Source organism: Xenopus tropicalis, chromosome 2, assembly GCF_000004195.4.
Source record: "Xenopus tropicalis strain Nigerian chromosome 2, UCB_Xtro_10.0, whole genome shotgun sequence".
In the NCBI taxonomy this organism is placed as follows: Eukaryota; Metazoa; Chordata; class Amphibia; order Anura; family Pipidae; genus Xenopus; species Xenopus tropicalis.
In genome coordinates, this window is record NC_030678.2 from 69415270 (window position 1) to 69441646 (window position 26377).

The window sequence follows — 26377 nt, forward strand, 5'->3', positions numbered from 1 at the left end:
TCTTATTAGGTACCTCGGCTTATATTCGGATCGGCTTATACTCGAGTATATACGGTATTTGCTTTCTTCTTCTGACTCTTTCCAAATTTCAAACGGGGGGTCACTGATCCCAGCAGCCAAAAACTATTGCTCTGTAAGGCTAGAATTCTAATGTTATTGACACTTTTTATAACTTATTTATCTACTCAGGTCCTCTCCTATTCTTATAACAGTCTCTCATTCAAACAACAAGAAACAACAACAAGAAATCCAGGCCATGGCTAGAAAACTACAGGGTGGTACTGCCATGTTTCAGGCACCATTATCTGCTTACAAAAAGGTATAGAATTCTCTACAAATGAGCGCTGCAGATGACACTGAGGCATATTTAATGGATTTGCAGAGAGAGAAAGATTACCAATAGAGCAGTGGGAAGAGGTAGTGGCACCATATCTAATTGCTGAACCTCAAATGGACTACTATGATGTAATTAAACAGGATGCCAAGGACTAATGTTAAACTAAAAGTGAAGAACCTATTATAGCTTGGGGATTGATATTTGCGGTCCCAACTTTTGCATAATTGGTCTTTTTCGACTGACCTTCCAGCAAGATCCAAGAATTATGACCTTAATCAACTAATACAGAAATGACTAAAACTACTTGTATCAAAAATGGCGTCGGCCATTGCCGCAACACCTCTGTGTCAGTGCGCTGCATGACATCATCATGTTTATCGCAAAAATTTTAAATAAATAGATGCTGAGGACCCAAGATCAATGCCGAATATAGGACTTGGCTTGCAACTTTCTACATTTTTTTTTTTTTTGGACCGTTATTCCATTTTTTTACCCTTTTGCCTGATCCTGACTGGTCTATGTAAATACAGCCATAACCAATCACAGAAACACTGCACTAAGTCCTCTATTAAAAGAAACATAATTCCTTGTCACCTTAATTCCTGTGCCAGAGTCTGTGCAGCTCTCTCCTGCTCCCCCTTCCCACAAGAATGCTAAGAACAAGGGCCGGAACTAGAGGTAGGAAGAAGAGGCAGCTGCCTAGGGCGCAACAATTAAGGGGGGCACCAGACAAGAGCCTCTCCTGCCTACCTCTGTAGTCTGTGCTCCGTTGCGCTTCGTGTCACGCACCCCCCCTCCGCCGCTGTCGAACTGCGCGCCAAACACACGGGGGCTGGGGGCCGGGGGTGGTGCGATACGAAGCGATGCACAGGTGCAGGGGCGAGGTAACATAGTAAGTTGCGTTGAAAAAAAGACATACGTCCATCACGTTCAACCATAATGACTATATATAACCTGCCTACCTTTTAGTTGATCCAGAGGAAGGCAAAAAAACCCATTTGAAACCTCTCTAATTTGCCGAAGAGGGGAAAAAATTCATTCCTGACTCCAAGATGGCAATCGGACCGGTCCCTGGATCAACTTGTACTAAGTGCTATCTCCCATAACCCTTTATTCCCTCACTTGCTAAGAATCCATCCAGCCCCTTCTTAAAGTTATATAATGTATCAGCCAGCACGACTGATTCGGGGAGGGAATTCCACAACTTCACAGCTCTCACAGTAAAAAATCCTTTCCGAATATTTAAATGGAACCTCCCTTCTTCTAAAAGGAGTGGGTGCCCTCGTGTCCGTTGGAAGGACATACTGGTAAATAAAACATTAGGTTATTATATGATCCCCTTATATATTTATACATAGTTATGTCACCTCTTAAGCGCCTCTTCTCTAGTGTAAACAGACCCAACTTGGCCAGTCTTTCTTCATAACTGAGACTTTCCATACCCTTTACCAACTTAGTTGCCCTTCTCTGGACCCTCTCTAACTCAATAATGTCCCGTTTGAGCACTGGAGACCAGAACTGAACAGCATATTCTAGATGGGGCCTTACCAGTGCTCTGTAAAGGGGAAGAATAACCCCCTCCTCCCGTGAATCTATACCCCTTTTAATACAGCTCAAACTTTGTTTGCCCTTGCAGCTGCTGCCTGACATTGCTTGCTACAGCCAAGTTTATTATCTACAAGGTCTCCAAGGTCCTTCTCCATTATGGATATGCCTAGTGCAGTGCCATTAAGGCTATAAGTGTCTTGCATATTTTTACATCCCAGGTGCATGGACCTTACATTTATCCACATTAAATCTCATTTGCCACTTAGCCGCCCAGATTGCCAGTTGGTCAAGATCCTGCTGCAAGGATGCCACATCCTGGATAGAATTGGCTGGTCTACAGAGTTTTGTGTCATCTGCAAACACTGAAACATTGCTTGTAATACCCTCCCCTAAGTCATTTATGAACAAGTTAAACAAAAATGGACCCAGTACAGAACCCTGAGGGACCCCACTGAGAACCTTATTCCAAGTAGAGAATGTACCATTAACAACCACCCTCTGTACCCGATCCTGTAGCCAATTTTCTATCCATGTGCAAACGACTTCACTAAGACCAATAGACCTTAGTTTAGAAAGCAGTCATTTGTGGGGAACGGTATCAAATGCTTTAGCAAAATCCAAATAGATTATATCTACTGCATCCCCACTGTCCAGCCTCTTACTTACCTCATCATAAAAAGCAATTAGATTGGTCTAACACAGTGGTTCTCAACCTTCCTAATGCCGCGACCCTTTAATACAGTCCCTTATGTTGTGGTGACCCCCAACTATAAAATTATTCCTAAGACCATCGGAAATATGTGTTTTCTGATGGTCTTAGGCGACCCCTGTAATAGGGATGTTCGACCCCCAAAAGGGTCCCGACCCACAGGTTGAGAACCGCTGGTCTAACATGACCTGTCCTTCAAAAAGCCATGCTGATTACTGCTCATAATGCCATTCTCCAGTACATAATTTTGTATGTGATTCCTTAACAAGCCTTCAAAAAACTTGCCCACTAAAGATGTCAAACTTACAGGACTATAATTGCCAGGCTGAGATCTTACTCCCTTTTTAAATATAGGAATGACATTCGGCTTCTTCCAATCCCTAAGTACCATACCTGATGAAAGCGAGTCTGAGAATATCAGAAACAAGGGCCACTGTAATTCTGACTCTAGCTCTCTCAGTACCCAAGGGTGTATTCCATCTGGCCCAGGTGCCTTGTTTACATTTATCTTGTGTAACCCTTTAAGCACCATATCCTGTGGCCGACCGGGTTGCCTAGAGCCCAGTCGGCTTGGCCCGCCCCTGCTAAGAACTCCCTCCCCCTCCCTTAGGAATGTGTGATCTGAGCCATATAGCAGGAAGCTTCCTCATAAACTCTGCATGTACAGGGGTCTTGGTCTTGGTGCAGGAGCATGGCATTATGGGAATTTTGTTTACATAGCTCCGCGTTTTGTTTTCCTATGAAGCTTCTGATCATCTGAACAGGCGAAATATGGGGAGACATAAGGGCACTATTGAGAGAACTGAAGGTATACCTGTAGTTTGAGATTAACACTTTATTAGCCTTTCCTTCTCCTTTAAGCACACCCTGGCACTGCCCAGATCATTGAGTGGCAATGGACAAATACATCAGATTTCTTCCTACCAAGATCCAGTGCTGGGTTAGACAAGGAGACCCAAACGATATAGACTAGCTGGTAAGTTTGGTGGAAAAGCACAAATCTACAGAGGATTTTCTCAAAAAGGCTCTTCCAAGATGCCCCAGCAGTACAATTTTTAATAAATCAGATGAAAGTGAGTGTAGGACTGGCCAGACTGGGGATGACTTTTATATAGTAGGCCAGCTTGAAGTATATTGCAATATATGGACAAACAATCTCTGTTTTGCTTAAAGGGGAGGGCATTTCTTGGTAGAATGGTAGTCTTAATTTCCTATATATATTGATAATGGGTGGGTATTCCCATTAGAGTGCTTTTCTGCAAAGAGTCAAAATCCTCCTGGTTGTCTGAAGCACAAAAGACTTTTTTGAGACTGAAACATTCTTTTAGTTTCTTTCACCTGTTCTGGTCCACCTGACACTTCCTGTCCTTTTATCATCTAAGTTGATGCCTCTGACTCTGGGGTAGGTGCCATTATATCTCCGTACCCATTTTCAAGGCCCTCTACACCTAGGTGCCTTTTTCTTTAAGAAACTCATGCTGACAGATACTACAATATTGTCAACTGTAAGGTGTTGGTCATGAAGCTGGCCTTGGAGGAGTGGTGCCATCTTTTGGGGAGTTTTGTGAAACCTATCACTATCCCCACCAAAAGACTAAATTCACGCCAGGCTTGCTCTGCACTTTTCTTCACCAGATTCAGTTTTCTTATTGCTTATGGGACTTGCCTTTAAGAATGTCAAAGCAGATGCTTTGTTTCAGTCTCTGGCTTTTAAAGAATTTCAAAGGGGGCAGCCTCGGGCACCCTATTCTCAAATCCGGCCCTGCCGGCATTCCTCTTCTCAAAGATGTCCTTGTAACACTCAGAGAATCAGATACATAGGAGACATAAAAAACTGGAACAGGAAACCCAATCAATAGCTGGACTGTGCTGCCTTAACCATGGAAGTCCTAGGATGATTAGAGTAGTCAGGCACTTGATGATTAGAAAGGAGATTTCTTCAGAATGAAGCCAACCCACATGGGAAAACCAAGAGGAACAGTGGTGTTCACAGCTTGGGAAGAGGTACCTTATGGGGGGGTAGAGGGAAAGCTACATGACTCTGCAAAGGAGAAGTCAATAAAGTAGCATAAAGACAAGAAGAGATATGTAATGTGTTACTTTTGAGACAGTCTCTCTTTTATCCTACAGATCACTAAAGGCACCGATTTGCTCAAATTTAAAAACAAATTATGGACAGCCAACTCATTATAGAGGTCATAGTTTAGCCCTTATTAGAACACCCCCATGCATTGTGCCCTGGGAGATCATTATAAGGTGAACTGAAGTGTTTATGACCTGAAGAGTTAAAGATCTCTTGTAAAGTAGCAATAAAGCAGCAGAATTATAGACAACAGGTTCATCTCGCTTCTGAGGAAGTGGCTAAGGGCCAAGGAACGCGTCAAGCTGAGCAGGGTATGTCGTGTGGTTAAGCCCATTATGTTTCTTTGATGCTTTTACTATAATAATACAGATTTTTGTATTTTTAACCCTTTCACTGCCAGCCGTTTTGGGCCAAAGTGGAACTTCTACTGCCGGACAGTTTTTGAACATTTTGCACTGTTTAACTTTAGGGGCCTTTCCTCGGGGGGATTTTTAGTTTACCCAGGAAAACAATATATTGTTTTTTTTTTCAGGACAACCTAAGCTTTTAAAATATGGTGGAATTTTTGTGGAATTCCAATTCTGTAACAAGATATAGGCTGAATGTCTAAAAATGAAAAAAACCAAACAATATTTTCCATAATATAAACACATACACCAGAAACAAAAATTATTTTATGCATGAAAATACAACTGATTTGGAAAGTCCCATGTCTCCTGAACGTGCCAATACCAAATATATATAGTTTTATGGAGATTTCTCATTTATATAGGTCAAAAACTCCCTGCAGTACACTACCAAATTTCCAAAGCACTGCTCCAGAAAGCTGCATACCTTAGATTTCAAGGCCAAAAATTCCACTAACAGAAAGTTTATCCCAAAGAAAATTTTTAGAAAGAACAGATTCTGGGGAATCCAGAATAGGTAGAACTGCCTGTCTACTCCAAACTACTAAGTTGCAATGTTTTCCTAAAGTTATTGGTTTTTATCAAAATTTGTGAAATTTTTTAAAAATCACTTCAAAGCTTCCAGTCTATAGTATCTTATCTCCTACAGGTCATAAAGTAACCAGATAAAACACCCTAAATATGAACGCCAGGGGTCCACTGAACAGTTTGATGCCCAATATGCATAAGTTTACCTAAGTATGTGGCATATAGGGGCCCCAATGGAAACATTCCCCCATATGATCTATCATTTCTGTCATTTCAGCTTCTGCAAAATCAACACATTTACATCATTATATGTGGGATAATGCTAGTAAAAAGTACATTCCCCCAAGAAAATCATATATTTTTGGAAAGTACACATTCCCCCGAATCTAAAATGGGTACCCAAGTCTTTCTACTCCAAAGTAACAACCCGCAAAGCTTTCCTAAAGTTGGCAATTTTGATAACATTTCCAAAAATCATCTCAAAGCTTCCAGTTTCCAGCATCTTATCTCCCACGTATCATTAGATACCAGGATAAAACACCCTGAATTTGAACAGGGGTCCACTGAACAGTTTGATGCCCACTATGTTTAGGTTTAACTAAGTATGTGGCATGTAGGGGCCCCAATGTGAACATACCCCCATATGATCTATCATTTCTGTCATTCCAGCTTCTGTAAAATTAACACATTTACATCATTTTATGTAGGATAAAGCTACAAAAAAGTACGCTCACCCCAGAAAGCCATATATTTTTGGAAAGTACACATTCCCCCGAATCTAAAATGAGTAACTGTGTCTTTCTACTCCAAAGTACCAAGCCACAAAGCATTCCTAAAGTTAGCAATTTTGATGACATTTCCAAAAATCCCCTCAAAGCTTCCATTTTGCAGAATCTTATCTCCCACATAACATTAGGTACCAAGATAAAACACCCTAAATTTGAACGCCAGGGGTCCACTGAACAGTTTGATGCCCAATATGTATAGGTTTACCTAAGTATGTGGCATGTAGGGGCCCCAATATGAACATACCCCCATATGATCCGTCATTTCTGTCATTTCAGCTTCTGCAAAATCAACACATTTACATCATTTTATGTGGGATAAAGTTAGTAAAAAGTACACCAGAAAGTCACATATTTTTGGAAAGTACACATTTTCCAAAATCTAAAATGGGTACCCATGTCTTTCTACTCCAAAGTACCAAGCCGCAAAGGTTTCCTAAGTTTGACGATTTTTTCCAAAAATCATCTCAAACCTCCAATATGCAGAATCTTATTTTCTATAGGTCATTATGTACCAAGATAAAACACCCTAAATATGAACCCCAGAGGTCTACTGAGCAGTTTGATGCCCACTGTACATAGGTTTATCAAAGCACATGGCACTTATAGACCCCAAAATATACCTTGTGCACACTAATTTTATGGCTTACCTTTACCTAATTCATAAACACATGGCAGTTTTATGTGGGATAGAAACTGTAGGGTGACCCCTGAAAACCATATATTTTTGGAAAGTACACGTTCTGACAAATCCAACATGGGTAAAGAGTCCTTTCTACACCAAAGTACCAATCTGCAAAGTTTTCCTAAAGTTAATGGTTTCTATGACATTTCAGAAAATCGCCTAAAAATGTTGCAATTTGCTGCATTTATCTCACACAATTTCTTGAATACAAAGGCAAATCACCCCAAATAGGAACACCAGAGGCCTACTGAACAATTTGATGCCCTATATGCATAGATATACCAAACTATGCAGAGTACAGAGTATTGCTTTTTATGATGAGTTAAGTAAGAAGCTGGACAGTGGGGATGCGGTAGATATAATCTATTTGGATTTTGCCAAAGCATTTGATACCGTTCCCCACAAATGACTGCTTTCTAAGCTAAGGTCTATTGGTCTTAGTGAAGTCGTTTGCACATGGATAGAAAACTGGCTACAGGATCGGGTACACAGGGTGGTTGTTAATGGCACATGGCTCAGTGGGGTCCCTCAGGGTTCTGTACTGGGTCCACTTTTGTTTAATTTGTTCATAAATGACTTAGGGGAGGGTATTATGAGTAATGTATCAGTGTATGCAGATGACACAAAACTCTGCAGACCAGTCAATTCTATCCAGGATGTGACATCCCTGCAGCAGGATCTTGACCAACTGGCAATCTGGGCAGCTAAGTGGCAGATGAGATTTAATGTGGATAAATGTAAGGTCATGCACCTGGGATGTAAAAATATGCAAGCCCCGAATACCCTTAATGGGACTGCACTAGGCAAAGCCATAATGGAGAAGGACCTTGGAGTCCTTGTAGATAATAAGCTTGGCTGTAGCAAGCAATGCCAGGCAGCAGCTGCAAGGGCAAACAAGGTTTTGAGCTGTATTAAAAGGGGTATAGATTCACAGGAGGAGGGGGTTATTCTTCCCCTTTACAGAGCACTGGTAAGGCCCCATCTAGAATATGCTGTTCAGTTTTGGTCTCCAGTGCTCAAACGGGACATTATTGAGTTAGAGAGGGTCCAGAGAAGGGCAACTAAGTTGGTAAAGGGTATGGAAAGTCTCAGTTATGAAGAAAGCCTGGCTAAGTTGGGTCTGTTTACACTGGAGAAGAGGCGCTTAAGAGGTGACATGATAACTATGTATAAATATATAAAGGGATCATATAATAACCTTTCTAATGCTTTATTTACCAGTAGGTCCTTCCAACGGACACGAGGGCACCCACTCCGTTTAGAAGAAGGGAGGTTCCATTTAAATATTCGGAAAGGATTTTTTACAGTGAGAGCTGTGAAGTTCTGGAATTCCCTCCCCGAATCAGTCGTACTGGCTGATACATTATATAGCTTTAAGAAGGGGCTGGATGGATTCTTAGCAAGTGAGGGAATACAGGGTTATGGGAGACAGCTCTTAGTATTAGTTGATCCAGGGACTGGTCCGATTGCCATCTTGGAGTCAGGAAGGAATTTTTTCCCCTCTGCGGCAAATTAGAGAGGCTTCAGATGGGTTTTTTTGCCTTCCTCTGGTTCAACTAGTAGTTAGGCAGGTTATACATAGGCACTATGGTTGAACTTGATGGACGTATGTCTTTTTTCAACCCAACTTACTATGTTAGTATGTTACTATGTTACAGGGGCACCCAAATAAAAATAGTGCATATGAATTTTCACATATGACGCTCCGGCTAGTGCAATTTTTGCACCCGGTATGTGATGTGTATTATGTGCCATAAGACCCCCAGTATGGAGACCCTAGAAAACCATACATTTTCTGAAAGTACACATTCTGACAGAACAAAAATGGGTAAATACATCTTTCTACTGCAAACTACCAAACTACAAAGCTATGCTAAACAGAACGGTTTTTATGACATTTCTGAAAATTGTCACAAAGCTTGCATTTACCTCATTATGTACCCCCACAATTTGTAACATATCAACATAAAACACTCTAAATATGAACGCCAGGGGTCTACTGAACAGTTTGATGCCCTATATGCATAGATTTACCAAACTATGCGGAGCACAGCGGCACCCAGATAAAAATAGTGCATATGAATTTTCACGAATGACGCTCCGGCTTGTGCAGTTTTTGCACCCGGTATGTGTATTATGTGCCATAAGACCCCCTAACAGTACAGAGACCCTAGAAAACCATACATTTTCCGAAAGTACACATTCTGACAAAACAAAAATGGGTAAATACATCTTTCTACTGCAAACTACCAAACTACAAAGCTATGCTAAACAGAATAGTTTTTATAATATTTCTGAAAATCGTCACAAAGCTTGCATTTTGCCCCATTATGTACCCCAACATTTCATAACGTACCAACATAAAACACTCTAAACACCAGGGGTCTACTGAACAGTCTGATGCCCAATATGCATAGATTTACCAAACTACGTGGGGTACAGAGGAAGCCAAATTGAAATACAGCAGACAAAATGTCCATGTGCAAAACAAGTAACAAAGAACAATATGAAATGCAATAAAATTGCTAAAATCCAAAAAAAAATAAACTAAAATCAATGTTTTTCTTTTCCTAGTGATAATCTGCAGTCAGAATCACAGTTTGAGTATTCTGGCTTGGGAAAATTAGTTTTACAGACAAAGTCAAGTGAACAACAACTATGCATAACCGAAAATGCAATAAAATGGCTAAAAATGCAATAAAATGACTAAAAATGCACCAAAATCACAGAAAATGTAATAAAAACACCAAAGTAATACACAAAAGGTATTGCACAGTGCGGTTAGCAAATACGCTATCCGCAATGGCAATAATTAAAAATTATTTTTTTAGGCAAGAATAAAAACGATGCGATAAAAAAAAAGAAATTACCAAATTACATAAGTGTGTGTGTACACATGGCAAAATGTGTTTTATATGCGTGTGTGTGTGCAAGTAAGTGTGAGTGCTCTGTGAAGGTGTGAAACCCCCCAACCCCCCCAAAAATGTATGTGTGTGTAAGTATATGTGTGTATTAGTGTAATATGTGTGTGTATGTGTGTATTTGTGTGTGTGTGTGTATGTGGCACCTACCCCAGGTCTAGGAGCTGGAGATCGCTGGTGGGAGACAACAATCGCAAGGACAGCAGAAGCTGCAGCGAAGAATCCTCAGTGGGCGGCGCAGAGGGGGGGAGCGCAGGAAGGAAGGGAGAGAAGCTGGCGTTTCCTATGGGGCCCCTGGGTGATCGCGCCCCAGGGGCCACCAGGACGCATGCTGAAGCATATATATGCACAAAAGAACCCAGGAACTGGCACGCAGAGAGCACGCTGGTCCCCTTGGCTGCCTTGCAGAAATCCTTACTAATAAAGGGACTCCCTTTATGTCTAAAGGTGATAAAAGGTTTATATAAATTGCTAAAAATTAGTTATACTGTCATGAGAAAACACGTTTTTTTCAAAACGCTTAGTTAATAGAGCTTCTCCAGCAGAATCGTTTTTCAAAAACACAAACAAGTTTTTTATATTTAATTTTAAAATTTTACATGGGGCTAGCCATATTCTTCATTTCCCAGGGTACCAAAACCATGTGACCTGCACTGTGATAAACTTTAGTCACACTGCTGAGCTGCAAGTTGGAGTGATATCACCCCCCTCCCAGCAGCCGATCAGCAGAACAATTGGAAGGTGGCAAGATAGCAGCTCCCAGTAAATATCAAAATAGCAATCAATAGTATGAAATCCAAGTCCCACTTGTGACTCCTCCAGTTACATGGTAGTAGGAGAAATAATAGGTTACCTGAAAGCAGTTCTAATGTGTAGCGCTGGCTCTTTCTAAAAGCTCAAACTTAGGCACAATGCACTAAGATGGCTGCCTACACACCAATATTACAACTAAAAAAAAAATACATTTGTTGGCTCAAGAATAAAATTTTAAATGGTAATTATTTGCTATGTAAACAGTATAATTCAGAAATAAAAGTACACCATAAAAATCATGACAATTTCCCTTTAAGCTGGTCACACACACCGATATAATCGTACAAAACTATATTTTAAGACCATGTGTGGGCTCCAAATCATAGTCCCAACAATTTTCATACCATGGCGATTCGACATCTAGTCGAAACGTTAGGAAATTTCGGTTGGTTAAATCTAATATCTGAGCATGTATTGTGACAATATCCTTGGGGGACCTGCAATGCATTTCCAGGAAGTCACTTTTTTTATACGATTGGTGTCAGACAACTATTTTATGTTCAGAACATCCTCTTATTTGTTATTTTTTTAGGGCTTTATCATACAATTTCAGTCTGATATCAAAATGTTCGTCCAAAGAAGACTAAAATCTGAACTTGTATGGCCACCTTTAGACAGATAGGCTTATAATAACTGAAAACCCTTGTCCAATATGTTACTTCACCATGATGAAAAAATTATGGGTTCAAAATTTGATGCATATTCTATGCCATGGCCGGATGAACTAATTGCTGCGGCAGGTATTTGACCACACTTGATCTTACAAAGGGTTACTGTCAGATTCTCAATATGGACAGGGCTAAAGAGAAAGCAGCATTCTTGACACCTGATGGCTAATTCCAGTGCACTGTGCTGCCTTTTTTATTTTTTTTGAATGTCAGAATACTCTTGTACACTTTTATATCTTTTATAAATAAAATGACATCAGAAGACTTTTATGTTAAAAATGACAACAAAATTTGTATTATTTTACATTACTTAGAGAATGATAGTCTTGGAAATGTTTAAGGTGAACAAAACATGGTACTTTAAGGAGAAGCAGAGTTATTGGGCACACTTGATGTTGCTCCCAGCTCCTCAAAGTAGGTGCCCATTTTTTAATCTAGTTTTGAAAGCACAGAAACACAGTTTTACTCCAAGCAGAGCCTCCTGGAGGCTAGTAATCAACATGGGGCTATAAAACAGCCAATCACAGCCCTTATTTTGCCCTTCACATTCATGCAGACTGTACTATATTAAAGCAAGCTGGCAGCCAGGATTATGTTCTCAAAGTAAAAGCTAAATAGCATCTTTCCCCAGCTCTCTGAAAGGCTGCATTAACATGCACAAAGGGCCTCCAAAGAGGATCCCACCTAATCTGTGTTTACTGTATAGTGTTTACAAGAATTTTTTTTTTTTTAACAACATGAACCAAGGAGAAGGGGAGAGAGAATAAAGGTAAATTTAAAAAAGAGAAAGGATAAGGTGATGAGAACAATATGCGGTAGGCTGACAGTCTTAATTGGTTGAGAGACTTTTACAAGTAAAGAGGTTGGCTAAGGAAAGAATATTAATCAATCAGTTTTTTTCGGTAGAGAAGTAAATTACCCATGGTAACCAAATATTATTATGGAGCTCTATTTTATCGTCTAAGATAGCTGAAGTAATGCATAGTGTGGATAAATTTAAGTCTATTTTTAACTATTGTTATTGAAAGTGAGGGGGATAGCAAATGTAAAGCTATAGCCCAGCGGGTAGCAGCTAAGATTTATGCAATCAACATGTTTCTTTCAGGAGGTAAGGTAGGATAAGGGGCTAATAATAAAGCAATTTCTATAGTAAGGTAGATAGGTGTGGACAGAAGTTGTGAGATAAAATGGGACACTTCAGACCAGAGAGTGGAAACAATGGGGCAATGCCACCATGTATGCAGATAGTCTACTCTATCAGGGCACCTTCTGAAGCACGTGGGAGAGCAGTTGGGATCAATAACATGTTTACGTGTGGGAGTACGGTACCAGGGATATACCCCTTTATAAGCAGTTTCCATAAATTGGGAGAGAGCTTACAGATAGCCAAATTTTCTCCCATTTATCTGATGTTAAAGAGGAGCCCAGATCTTTTTCCCATGCTTTTATGAAAGGGCGGAAGATATTAGGAGCGTCTATAACTTGAGAATAAATTATTAATATAGGACTTCTCAACTGAGAGGGGTTACGGCAAAAAAGCTCATATGCTGAGCCTTCTTGAGTAGCTTGATGTGGAGATTGGGATCCACATCCCAATCCACCATTTTAAGGATGTGTGGTTTAGCCCTGGGACAAAGCCTGGGTTTCCAACTAGGGGTTGTAAATGGCTGCGTGAAGTGTGAGGGATTAGTTTGTTTCACAAAAGTCCAAAAACGGAGATGGAATTTAATAATAGGATTTGTGATATTATGCCGCTGTATGCTCCCATGATTTGCCGAAACAGAGAAAAAAGCTTAAGGGCCCATCTAAGGGGGCTAAATGTATGGTGCCACTGTATAAGTTGGGCGGCTCTAGCTGCTTTGTAATAGGATAATAGATTCGGGACTTTCAGACCGCCTTGTTTATATGCTCGATAGAGGATGTTCTTATTTATTCTATGAGATTTGTTACCCCAAATGAAATTCCAGACCATTCTTTGTAGCCGAGATAACTCTGCTGTGCTTATGGATAGGAAGGGCTCTGAAGGTATATAGTAACTTAGGTAGGAAAACCATTTGAGTGGCTGCAATCCGGCCTAGCCATGAGATGGGGTATTTAGACCAATTGTCCAACATCTTACTGATGGACTTAGTCTACTGATTTCTTTCTCCAATGAAAGGGGAAATTCAGTTCTAGGAGTTTAAGCTGGGCTCTGGGTATGTTAATGGGCAGAGCTTCAGTTTTAGAGATACTGACTTGTAGTCCTGAAATTTTATTTAACTTATCCAGTAGGTTAAACAGGTTAGGAAGACTTGTAAAGGGTTTAGTAAGTGTAAGGCTAATGTCATCCGCATATAAATTTACTTTGTAGGACTGATGCTGTTTTTTATACGCTGAGATGTTACTATCTAAGCCAGTGCTGTCCAACTGGCGGCCCTCAACCCCCCTCTGTGTGGCCCCCCACCTGTCTGGCTGCTTTGATGGCTTAACTTTGTGTAAGCTTTAAATGGTATCAGTACTGAGATTAACTGGCCACCCTGCATGGTTCTCACCTCAGATTCATGCTGTAATCCCTCTGTATTGTTTAAAAATGTAATCCCCTGTGTTGTTCACACCTTTTAATCCCTGCATTGTTCACCCCCTGCAGTGTTCACACCTCAGGCTCAGGCTGTAATCACCCCCATTGTTCACCTCTTCACACCTCAGACATTGTATGTACTGCCTGGCCTGTGTATAGGCAGCATAGGGTAGGCAAAGTATGGCACATAGGCAGCATAGGGCAGGGAGGGTATGGCACATAGGCAGCATAGGGCAGGGAGCATATGGCACATAGGCAGCATAGGGCAGGGAGTGTATGGCACACACAGGCAGCATAGGGCAGGCAGAGTGCTGCCTGTGTGTGCCATACTCTGTCTGTCCTATGCTGCCTGTGGGAGGTGAACCTGGCAGGGGTTTGTTCTTGGAGTTTGTTAGCAGTTGGAAATAGCCATTAAATGGTCCCTAAGGTGTGTAATTATGTGCTGGGGGTTGCTGTGCTATCCACAGGGGAGGAGGTATATGGACTTAAGGGTGTGTCTTAATATGACATAATATAATTCTTTAACATATGAATGATGGTTGATATCCCTGCAGCGACCATTGTGATAAAATGGGTGTGGTTTGAAGTGGGTGTGGTTTCAAATGGGGGAGTGGCCAAAACTGGCTTCCATTATCGGCCCTCCACCATGTATGTGAGAGAAATTCCAGCCCTCTGCACCACAGCAGTTGGACAGCACTGATCTAAGCTCATTAGCCGATCTAAGGATTCGATAGCTAAGGAGAAGAGAAGTGGAGATAACGGGCATCCTTGGTGGGTGCCTCTCAGGATATGGATGTGTATGCCTTATGTATATTAAGCAAAAGGAGTACCGTATATACTCGAGTATAAGCCGATCCGAGTATAAGCCGAGGTACATAATTTTACCTAAGAAAACTGGAAAAACTTATTGACTCGAGTATAAGCCTAGGGTGGGAAATACAGCCGCTACTGCCAAGTTTCAATAATCAAATTATTTAATAAAAGGACACTCACAAGTGCTTACATGACTACCATATTAATAAACACATTTTCTGTTCTGGGGTTAGCACCACTGGTTGGGTATCAGACTGGATATGGGGAGGGTCGGATTTGGGGTAAATAACTGCTGTTTGCTGTCCTGTCTGCCCCTGGGGACATCCCTGGGCATCGACACGGACAACAGAGCAGTATGGCAGCTCCTAGTCATATTGATCAGTACACAATGGGCACAATAAGGCTCTCTGTGCAGAATAAGCCATGGCTCCGTTTTTACCAGCCATTTGGCCAGCAGTAGGGGTAGGTACATGCCAAGTTGGGGTGGGCACAGTTCTGATTGGCAGACAGAAGAACCCACTGACAGGAGGTGAAGTGAGTGCTGAAGGCATTAGCAGAGACACCATTGTTGGTGGGGCGTATGTGAGAGCGTGCCATCGTTAGCACCTCCCCCCTCCCCCTGGTCGTTATGCGCAAAATACAAATAAAAGCAATATCACCTCACATCCTCGGTCACCCCCGATGCATCAGTCTCCAACCGGCGATGTGTGTGTGCAGCCCCAGCACGAACGTCACATAGGCACAAGCCTTGACTCCCCATCCGGCGCATCCCTTTGTCGCGCCGTGCGCACCACTTCCCCCGTGCGCTGCCCCAGCACGCAGACGTGTCGCGCCGGTTGGAGAAGGATGCGTCTGGTGACAACGATGTGAGGTGATATTGCTTTTATTTTTCTTTTGCGCAGAATGAACTGCCAGGGGGAGGAGGGGTGCGAGCGATGGCACGCTCGGGGGCAGAACATAGTTCCAAGTGGGGGGGCGGGGTGGTGTGAGCCAGCATACATACTCGAGTATAAGCCGAGGGTGCCTATTTCAGCACATTATTGGTGCTGAAAAACTCGGCTTATACTCGAGTATATACGGTAATAAGGGAGATTTAGTAATTAATTATGTTAATTAGCCTGCGGGTGGCCTCTGTGGTTTGTCTGCCAAGGACAAAACCTGTCTCATCAGGGTGAATTAAGCGAGGGAGGTATGAATTAAGGTGGGCAGCCAGTATCTTAGAGAATATGCGAATGTCTACATTAAGAACTGAAATAGGGTGTCAGGGAAACGCCACTCCGAGACGCGCCTGACACCGGGACGGGGTACAAGGGGGTTACACTCAGTCACCTTTCACACAGGTTAGGCTAACATCAAGCACCCCCAAACAAACCACCGCCCCAAATACACTATTCGATGCCACCATCTTTCATTAACAGGCGATAGAAACCTAATACACAAATGTATTATACACAAACTTTCTTACTGCAGTTAGGGTTAGTTCTCACTAATTTAACAGCACGCTAGCAGCCACAGGGTTAAAATTACAGTCAAACCCACCCCCCTGCTAGCAGCCCACTAGTTAATTAGCATCTACACAGAATCTCTACCCAATACACATACACACAACCCAACAGTTGATACACCTAGGCCTGAGCAGTCATACGAGGTACGTGGAAATTGATATAGAGCCAAAGGACTAAACTTATTAAATTTTATATTTAATATTACCAGGGTAAACAGTGCAGTTTTAAAAAGATGTTACAAAAGAGAAACATACATGCAAAACAGTCAATAAAATAAACGGGGATAAAAACACAGGAAAATACTAAGTACGTTACCGAATATCCTGTGCCCTCTGAGGCAAGAGGTTGAAAGTCCTGAGCCCATTCCCCAACATTAGTTGCATAAGTTGCGGCCTCCAGAATGAGCTAAAGAATACCTGGGCATGCGTGCTTTTATTCCCCGCTGGGCCCCTCCCTCATTACCGTATGCATGAGGAGGGAGTGCCAGGAACTGGTCACATGGCCCCTCCCCTGTAGAGAGCTATACTTAGAGCCAGTTTCTTTTCATATAATATTGGTACTTGCCAGTACTCAATATTATTATGAAAGTAGGGAATTGTTTTAACCTATATGGGGGCGATCAAAATGATACCAAACATGGGGGGTGTCTCATGTCCCAGTCCCCCAGAAACTATAACTTGTAACTGGTGGGTATAGCAAGTCCCTGTTTGGTATCATTGGGAAGCCGGGGGCCTCCTCGTAAATCCTATGTGTTTTATAAGTATGGGAACCCTAAAGCAAAGGAGATATGGACCCCTTTCTATAATCCATATTTTTCTGATAGCTGCACCCCCCCCTGCTGTTCTAGGCCCACAACTGGCTTCTTTGATCACAGATCAAAGAAACCAGCTTCCTGCTTCCACGGGCTGGCCCCACATTGTCTAATGAAGTTGTTTAAGTTGTCACCTTTCCGCAGCCCTGGTTGTGTCTTTAAGGGATATTTGTGAATTACCCCCTACTGGGAAGGGTTTCCCTCAAATGTGGATTTCAACCAGACTTTTCCATGGGGAGCCTTACTGCTCCAACATCACATAGGGTGATAATTTTGGGTGCACGTTAAGTCTTGGGTTTAGGAAGTACCGAAAGGTTTGCAAATTACATATCTTGAGGTGTAGCATTTCATTAAACAATACTTGCATATGAGGTAGCAGTAGGTTCCTATATTTTTTTATAGTATGAGGGGGAAAACTGTCTGGGCCTGGGGATGAAGTATTTTTCATTTGGTGGATTGCTAATTCTATTTCTTCTGTGGTAATGGGAGAGTTAAGGCAATAATTTTTCTCAGAGGTTAATTTGGGGAATATAACTTTTGCTAAGAGGGAGTCTTTGTCAACATTTGGGTTTTGGGGCACAAAGTCATATAGTTGGGCATAAAATTTGTGGAATGTAGTTAGGATATCTGGGGGATTTTTAACTAATGTTCCATCCCTTTTCCTGACAGCTAAAATGGGCTGAAATCCTTGTACTTGGTGGAGGGTTTGAAAATGGCATCTAACCCCACAGGCTTGAACACAGAGGTAGGGATATGTGTCACAGTGTCTAGGAAAACACTAGAGGGAAGGTACAGATCTCCCAAAATGCTCTGAGTCCCAGCTGAGGAGAATAACAGAGGCTTTGTGTAATCAGGTTGTAACTAGGACAAGTGCTGGGAGTGATAAGTCACCATCTGGCAAAGAAGCAGGAAAGAGTTACTGATAGTGATGAGCAAATTTTTTCGCCAGGCAAAGATTTGCAGCAAATTTCCACACTTCTTCGTTGGCAAATTGTTTCACAAAATTTCCCCGGCAAAGCGAATGGGACAGATTTGCTCATCACTAGTTACATTCGAAAACTCCTGTGGAGAGCCAGGTTTGAAAAACCTGTATTTTTTTGGAATAAACAGCCCAAGGGTGAAGACACACGTGGCAACTAATCAAGGTGACTTTGCCTTCATAGGTTGCTTTACAAGTGGATATGACTGATCGCGTATAGGTTTCCCTGCGCGGATTAGTCACCGCAACTTCCCCGCCTGTGTCTATGCCCTAAAGGTGGCTAAAGCTTTACCAAAAAGGCAGAGGTTTAATTTGAAAGTATATATACAGTATTTATGTAATGTACTGCTTCACTGTTAGAAAAACGTAATGAAAATTGCAGCACTCCCCTTCAATGGTAATATAACCGACTTTATTATTAATGTAACAGTGCCCTCTAATAGCCACTAGAAAATAAAAAAACATTAAAATCAATTAAAATACATTAAGAACAAAGTCATTCCTATATCAATTGTCCTAGCTCATAATCCTTATTCAGACCTCCAGGCAAGACAGGGCTATACATAGTCCCTTGTCGTGGCACTCTCCCTGGTCCTGGCTCACACCAGCCTATCTTTCAGGATTGTGCCCTTTTGTAGGGAATCAGAGCTGGTTTTTGAAACCCAGATATCCCAGGACATTCCAATTTCAAAATGTTCCAATGCTTACAGATTATTTTACCAATCTGTCTAAATAAAACATTATATTCACTTACAAATGTTAATCTTTCTCCTGATTTTGCTCTCTTTTTATTCCTTGATGCATTAGACATTACTTCCCCTTTATTTTGTTAAAAATATCTTCCTGGGATATCCTCTTTCCACAAACTTATTCTCCATTCCATCCAGTCTCTTACACATAGGGGCCCATTTATTAAAGTACGACAGGTACGAAATACAAAAAAATCCTATTGGTTCGTACTGTGCGTATTTTCAGTGACTTTTTCGTACATTTGCGACAAAATTTGTGCATCAAAATAGTGTCACTCTTAGGGGCACATTCATCAAAGTACAAGTTCGAATTCCAAAATAGGAAAAATTCAGATTAGATACGATAATTTCTGATGATCGCAAATATCACGAAAATGCTTACGAAAAAATATTCTATTGGCAATCTGAAAGTCACTAAATTTTCGTATCAAACGACCATAAACAGCAGGAAAACCTTTCCGACTTTGATTCTTCTGTGCATGATTTTGGAAGCCTCCCATAGGACTCAATGGCACTCTGCAGCTCCAACCTGGCCAAAGGAAAGTCACGATACTGAAGCTTGAATGAATCCGAAACTTTTGTACTCAGTGCGACAATACCATTTTGTTGCACAAATTTTGTCGCAAAGTACAAAAAAGTTGTGCAAATGTACGAAAAAGTTGTGTAAAGTACAAAAAAGTCGCAGAAAATACACACAGTACGAACCAATACAAATTTTTTGTATTTCGTACCTGTCGTACTTTAATAAATATGCCCCTTAGACACTATTCTCTTAATTATAGAAAACTGTGTACCAACCTTTTGATATGGCTTGAGAAAGGGCTGATGTAAGCCCGAAACGTTGCCTGTTTATTTTGACCTGCAAATAAAAACACCTTTTCACTTTTGCAACAAGGATGTGCTGCAGTTTAATTTCATTATGATGTCGGACCTTTTGATATGGGTTGGATGAACTGAAAAATATAACAATAAGGTATTTTTATCCGTCAGCTTCACATATAGATCTATTTTCCTTCCCTTTTATAAATCCATACATCCAGAAAATTGATTTTAACCAAATCACAATGCATTGCTAATTTGAGGGCTGGCAAATACTCATTTCGTTCCTGATAGAACACAATCTAAGTCGAATGTGGTCCCTTCGATAACATAAAAATATAATTGATATAAAGAAACCAAGATCTACAGTAGAGCTCGAACACCTCATTCATATACACAAATTTTTCCAAATATAAAAAAAAAAATAAAAAAAAAAAATATATTTATATATATATATATATATATATAGCAAAAAAAGGGAAAGTTGTGCTCAACCACTAAATTTTAAACCATTAGGCGGGGGTGCAATGAGGTTGTGACCACGAAATACATAGAAACAACAACAAGAGATCCTCTGCACTCACCCATTATCAATATATAGAACATTAAGACATTCGGTGCATTTAAGCTACTAAGAAATGCCCTTCCCTTTAAGCAAAACAGGGATTGTTTGTCCATATATTGCAATATACTTCAAGCAATATATGGACAAACATATAAGAAAATAATAATCCGTGGCCGGCACACCCTTCAAGTTTTATCAAAAATGTATTGAAAACATATTGTTTAAAACCGACGTTTTGGTCCTCATTAGGACCTTTCTCAAGGATATATATATATATATATATATATATATATATATAAATATATTCAAAATAATTTACAAAAATATTTGCATAGGTAGGGGCCATATTTGTCCCCAATGCCGTACACCAACATTGCTCATAAAATATATCCTGGAATAAAACATTTTTTTTTCTAGGATAAGTTGTAACAAAGTGATAATCAGACGCTTTTGTGCACCATCCAAGAAAGGATCTCCACTGAGGCATAATTCTACAGCCTCAATGGCACTTCTATGGGGTATGTTGGTATACAGACCTTCAGTATCAAATGTGACAAGATAAACTTCCTCATTCACTGTATTAATTTCCCTTCATTTACGGAGAAAATTGGATGTATCTAAAATAAATGACTTTTGTGTTTCCACATAAGGTCGCAATACTTTATCAAGGAAAACAGCAAATTAAATAATTAAATACAAACTTGCACACCTGCCACAATTGGACGCCCTGGAGGATGTTCAACATTCTTTGGCAAGGTGTACAGTAATGGAGTCACTGGATTTAGATGCTCTAAAAAAATTGCCAACCTCATGTTAATAACCTTATTGTCAACAGCTTCAACAAGGCTAATGCCACATGTAGTGTGTGGCGCATATTTTTGGCAAGCCGAAAAATGATTCCCAAGAATACGCTCCATATGCTTAAAACTCCCCCTACCTGTGCCTGCACCTGAATGAATTGAATTCACTTAGGTGCAGGCACATGTAGCTGATATCTGCATAAAAACGTTTTTATGCGGATATCAGCTACATGTGCCTGCACCTAAGCGTATTAAATTTATTCAGGTGCAGACACAGGTAGGGGGAGTTTTGCTACAGCTGCAATATATGTGCTGCTACAGGTGCGTAAACATATTTTCATAACAATTGCTTACATTAGTTGTAACTGTAGTATCTTGTATATTATCAGCTTTCTCAAAATGTGCTTTTAATTTCAATGTTCTAAAAAAGCTCAAGGTTTATTTCAAAAAAATTTGGAGAATAGTCTGGACAAAATGAGAGTCCCTTTTGCAAGAGCTTTAGGTCATCGTCAGTTAATGCACATGTTGACATATTTACCACCAACGCGTTGGTCTTTTCCTCACTCTCCTTCCTCCCATGTTTGAGACTGCCCCTCCTTCTCCTTCTCCGGGTGTAATTTCTTGACAGCCTCATAAAAAATCAGCAGATGGCAAGTCGGTATTCAATCCTCTTAACTACATATCTGCGCGTCTCCTTCCTCTCTGTATTCTATTACCTCGTGCCCATTTGTGATATGCACACTGATCTCCTTGGGGCCAGCGATACACCTGATCACTGATCATAATCAGCACCATCGCGCTGGAACCTTTGGTGTTTTCACATCTCTATCTCCTCCTGGAAATGACGTATGCCGCTTGCAGCTTTGTCTGTCCGGTCTCAAATTTCTACACTGTATCCAGGTTCTGCACCTTTTGTTCTAGTGCTGCTTTCCTTTCTGCTGAAAAGGGCAATTCTTTCTGTATACCCTCCATCAGAGGTAATTCAAGGTCAAACGAGCACTTATTCAGAATCAACTCCCAATCTTTTACAAACTCTTCATCATCATAAAATATAGTTGGTCTTAAACTTGAACGAAGACCATGTGGGATACATTGCAATTTATAATACTCTGCCAGAGTTTTTAAATGCAAGTCTAATGCAATAAAGTGATTACATTCTTTCTCCCAATCACGATATAAGTTCATGGCATTAATTTGAGTTAAAAAAAATGTTGTGTAGAAACTGCATCTTGATCAGTATAGGCATATGTACTTGATTTTTGCACGTTTTAGGTGAATTATAGCAAATTCAATTGTTATACCAGCACACATATAAGGTGCAACAGTCCTTTCAATATGGGGCGCAAGTAGCAACATTTTTTCACCTTCACATACCTTCCAACTATACGTTGGAAGGGATGTAAAGGTGAAAACATTTTGCTGCTTGCGCCCCATATTGAAAGGACTGTTGCACCTTATATGTGTGCTGGTATAAAGGTTGAATTTGCATTGTTAGAAGAACTCAGTTGTGAATAAAACAGACAGTTACACTGAATGTCCTTGTCTTTTAATTTTAGAAGTTATTGCCGAGGCTACCTTTTGAATGAATTCCCACAGGATATAGAAGAATATCCAGAACAGGTCTAAGGGCAGTGGCACACGGGGAGATTAGTCACCAGCGAAAAATCTTTGCTATTGCAGGCAACTAATCTCCCCGACATGTCATCCCACCAGCAAGAATGTAAATCGCAGGTGGGATGGCATACGCACTGCTTTGGTTTTCCGAAGTCGCCCAAAGTTTCCTTGTGACACATATGCCATCCCACTGCCAATTTACATTCTTGCAGGTGGGATGGCATGTTTGGGAGATTAGTCACCCGCAATAGTTAAGATTTATTGTGGGTGATTAATCTCCCCGTGTGACACTGCCCTAAAAAAGCCATCTTTTTGGGTAGCAAAAGTGGGTTAAAAAAGGTTTTCAGACAATCAGTCCCCAAAGTATAATCAGTTTTAGTCCCAATATTTTTGATATTTAAGTCCAGATAACTAGACACTGAACCCACCTGAACCTGCCACTTCTTAACCCAGGCCTGACTTGGCCCAAGGTGGAGATGGGAATTTTGCACACGATGATGCCACAATGGGGTGGGCTCCAACCATTTTACCACCCACCCATAAGGAAGGAATGCACAAATAAATAGTTATATGTGCTGCAGCTGACAGGTTGCTGACAGGTGCTCGTATGGTGAGGTTGTCAAACAGCAGGCATAGGAGCAAAGACTGCATCGGAGTGAGGACTGCATTAATGTGGTCCTGGATCTGATGGAAAATTAAACCTGCCAATCAAGATCTGGCCCATACACACAGGCCTAAACACGGGCAGATAAGATGCCAAATCAGTCTGAAGGACCTGAATTGGCAGTGGAAATCTGCCTGTGTATGATCACTTATAGTGGGGGCAGGTCAGATCAGTTATGTGTTGGTGCGGGTTAGATGCAGGTTGACTATTAAGGTGGCCTTAGCGAATTTCGATCTTTCGTGTGACCATTGGTTTTGTACTATATCATTGGTGCGTGTATGGCCAGCTTTATTAGTTGACTTGCGCATCACTACAAAATGTTCTTTCGTTGATAAGTAATAGTTAAGAAAGACTTAATTTCTCGATTGTCTTACTGCAAAATCATTTTTAAGGAAATTATAGAAATCTTTTTTTAATAAATTGCAAATGCACATGTATACAAGGCATAAGATTTTAAAAGATCAGCAGTTTTCTTGGACCCTTGGTTCACAAGTGCTGGGTCCCCAGTGGGGATGTAATACTATTAGATGTCAAATGAACATTATGGGTTGTATGTATGTATGTTGTATGTATGTATAACTTTATTTATAAAGCGCCACAAGGGTACGCAGCGCTGTACAATCTTACAGAATACAAAATTACACACAGGGAGGACAAGTGATATAATAAATATATATATATATATATATATAAGTGCCATGTGGTATGAGACACAGTAGGAAGGAGGTCCCTGCCCCGTAGAGCTTAGAGTCTAAATTTTTTGTTTAATTTTATTTATAAAGCACTACATGAGTATGCAGTGCTGTGCAATTTTACAGTGTAGAAAGGTACACACAGGGAAGACAAGAATAATAACAAATAAATTAAAACCATAGTAATAAATAAGTATAAATATACAAAGAGTAAGTGCCATGTTCAAAAAGACATAGTAGGATGGTGCCTGTTCCACAGAGCAGGGAAAAAGAAAGGAAAAAATACAAAGGATTAGGCATTGGCTCTTATGTGCTGGGACTGGACCAGACAAAATATGTTCTGGTTAGCAAGACCTTAGAGTTTGGGGCTCATGCAGATATGGGAAATTGTGATGTCAAAGCTGCAAGCCAAACATGCATCTATGAAATGTATTAACTGGAACAGCTTACAGTGGGAGTGCAGTACAAATGTGTATGTCTGTGTGCGATCAGTACAGAAAAAAATGAAGCAAGATAGTATATATCTGAATTTAAAGCTAATAAGACCTATTAGAAATTAAATGCATAACAGATATGTAGAAACACAGTAGTGTGAAGGAATGAGACAAATAACATGACAGTTAGTTTGTGTTATTTAATTTCAAAATCCAAGTCCTCTAACCCATTTCTTTGCTACCATACCAAACATGTTTTAAACCTTCATCAGGAGAATACTGTCAAATTCTAATGGTGGACCTATTCCATCTGTCTCAGTTTTGAAATGCTTATGATTAACAGTTTATGCAAAGACAAATGTGACAAAAAAAACCAAATATATAAAGCTGTAAAGAAAGATAAAAGTATAGGATCAATATGGAAACAGCAAAGTGAATAAGACAGAGGTCTTATAGGGTTTGAAGGAAGGGTAACATAAGAGCATCAAAGAAAACGGGTCAGTGTCTGTACGTCAGGCAGGGTTAATACAAGAATAGCAGAAGGGCTGCTTACCTGATTATACAGATAAAATGGTTCACATGCAAAGCACAGCAGATAATCCAAAATCTCCTACACAGTATTTCCTCTCTGTGTTTTTCTGCCTACTGCTTCTGGTCTTTCTTTGTTTTCCCCAGTATCTTTCTTGTTCAATCCCTATTATTATTTTATAGCTCCTTTTTCTCTTTCCCTCCTTCTTTTTCACAGCAGTGAATGAAATAGTCCTGTCACCTCTGCAGGCAAAATGATATCCCCCCCCCCCCGCTCCTCACCACCCATTCCTCGCTCCTCCCTCCATCATTCTCTCCCCCCCAATAGTCACCAAGGCAACTGTGCATCTCAGAGCACCCATCTGTAACTAGAGGAGCTTATTCTGTTACATGCAACATGAAAAAACAAAACAATGTGAACTAGGAAGGGTCCATGGGCTAGGATTCCTAGGGAACTTGGTAGACTCATGGGCACAAATAAGGAATTCTTTCCCATTAGATGTTTTAAGAAACTGCAGTATAAACTGGGCATTCCAAATTTTTCTGGGGTGAAAAATGTGGTGGTAGTGATACGAAGGAAGAAGCTCACAAGTAGAGTAAATAATGGGGGGGGGGGGGGTGCAACTGAGCCTGTGGGACCCAGTTAGAACCTCTGTGCTTGACTAATCTTAAAAGAAGAATCATTGTTCAAAAGAAAGGCTTTGATGTCTCGTTGCAGGTCTATAAACATAGGCCACTTAAATCTATGGTTTTCATTTATTATGTTGCCAAAATCATATATCATAAATTATCCTGACAAAATAGACCTATATGTATAAGAATGGTGCTGCATATGAGTAATCACTTTTAATGTGCATAGCAAAAAGTAACAGGAGCACAAACACAAACATTTTGCATTGCCATCTCTATACATGTAATTAAGCTCTCTGCAAAATGATCGTGTTGTTTTGTTAAAGATTTTAAAAATGGATATTTATACCTATAAATTCCTGGTTTTGCAATCAAATATACTGGGTTAGAGCTCCAGGAAATTAAACTCTGGGAAATTTAGTGTATGGCATTTGATCGAGCCTAGCCTGACTCCTTCCTATACAGAAGGAAGGCTAGGCTTGATCAATCGATCGTCGCATAGTGGATGCTGCTCCTTCCTTCACCATATCACCGTAGTTTAATTGACAGGAAGCCAAGTTTTAAGGTATTTTCTATTAAAGCATTTAAAATACTAAGTGGTTTGCAGGATAGGGCAGTTATTGGTGCAGGGTAGAATAGCTTTTTTACTTAAAACATTTTAGTGTTACTTTTCCTTTAAGTTGCAAGTCTCAGTTTACCTTTTTGGGCTCTCTGCCAAAAGCTACATTTTAAT

At 40.5% G+C, this 26377-nt stretch overlaps 1 protein-coding gene across 6 annotated transcripts in view; it reads right to left on the reverse strand.

The window, feature by feature from the left end:
- Window positions 1-25253, reverse strand: part of pacsin1 (protein kinase C and casein kinase substrate in neurons 1) — a 162908-nt gene extending 137655 nt beyond the window's left edge. For 2 of the 6 annotated variants that reach the window (XM_004910694.3, XM_031896856.1), the window contains exon 1: window positions 25040-25253. The gene's annotated coding sequence lies outside the window, so the exon portion shown is untranslated. Of the gene's footprint in view, window positions 1-19696; window positions 19852-21620; window positions 21929-25039 lie in introns of those variants that run through there. The other 4 variants (XM_004910692.4, XM_018091527.2, XM_031896857.1 and 1 more) reach the window with 4 other exon arrangements.
- Between the last annotated feature and the right edge of the window lie 1124 nt (window positions 25254-26377).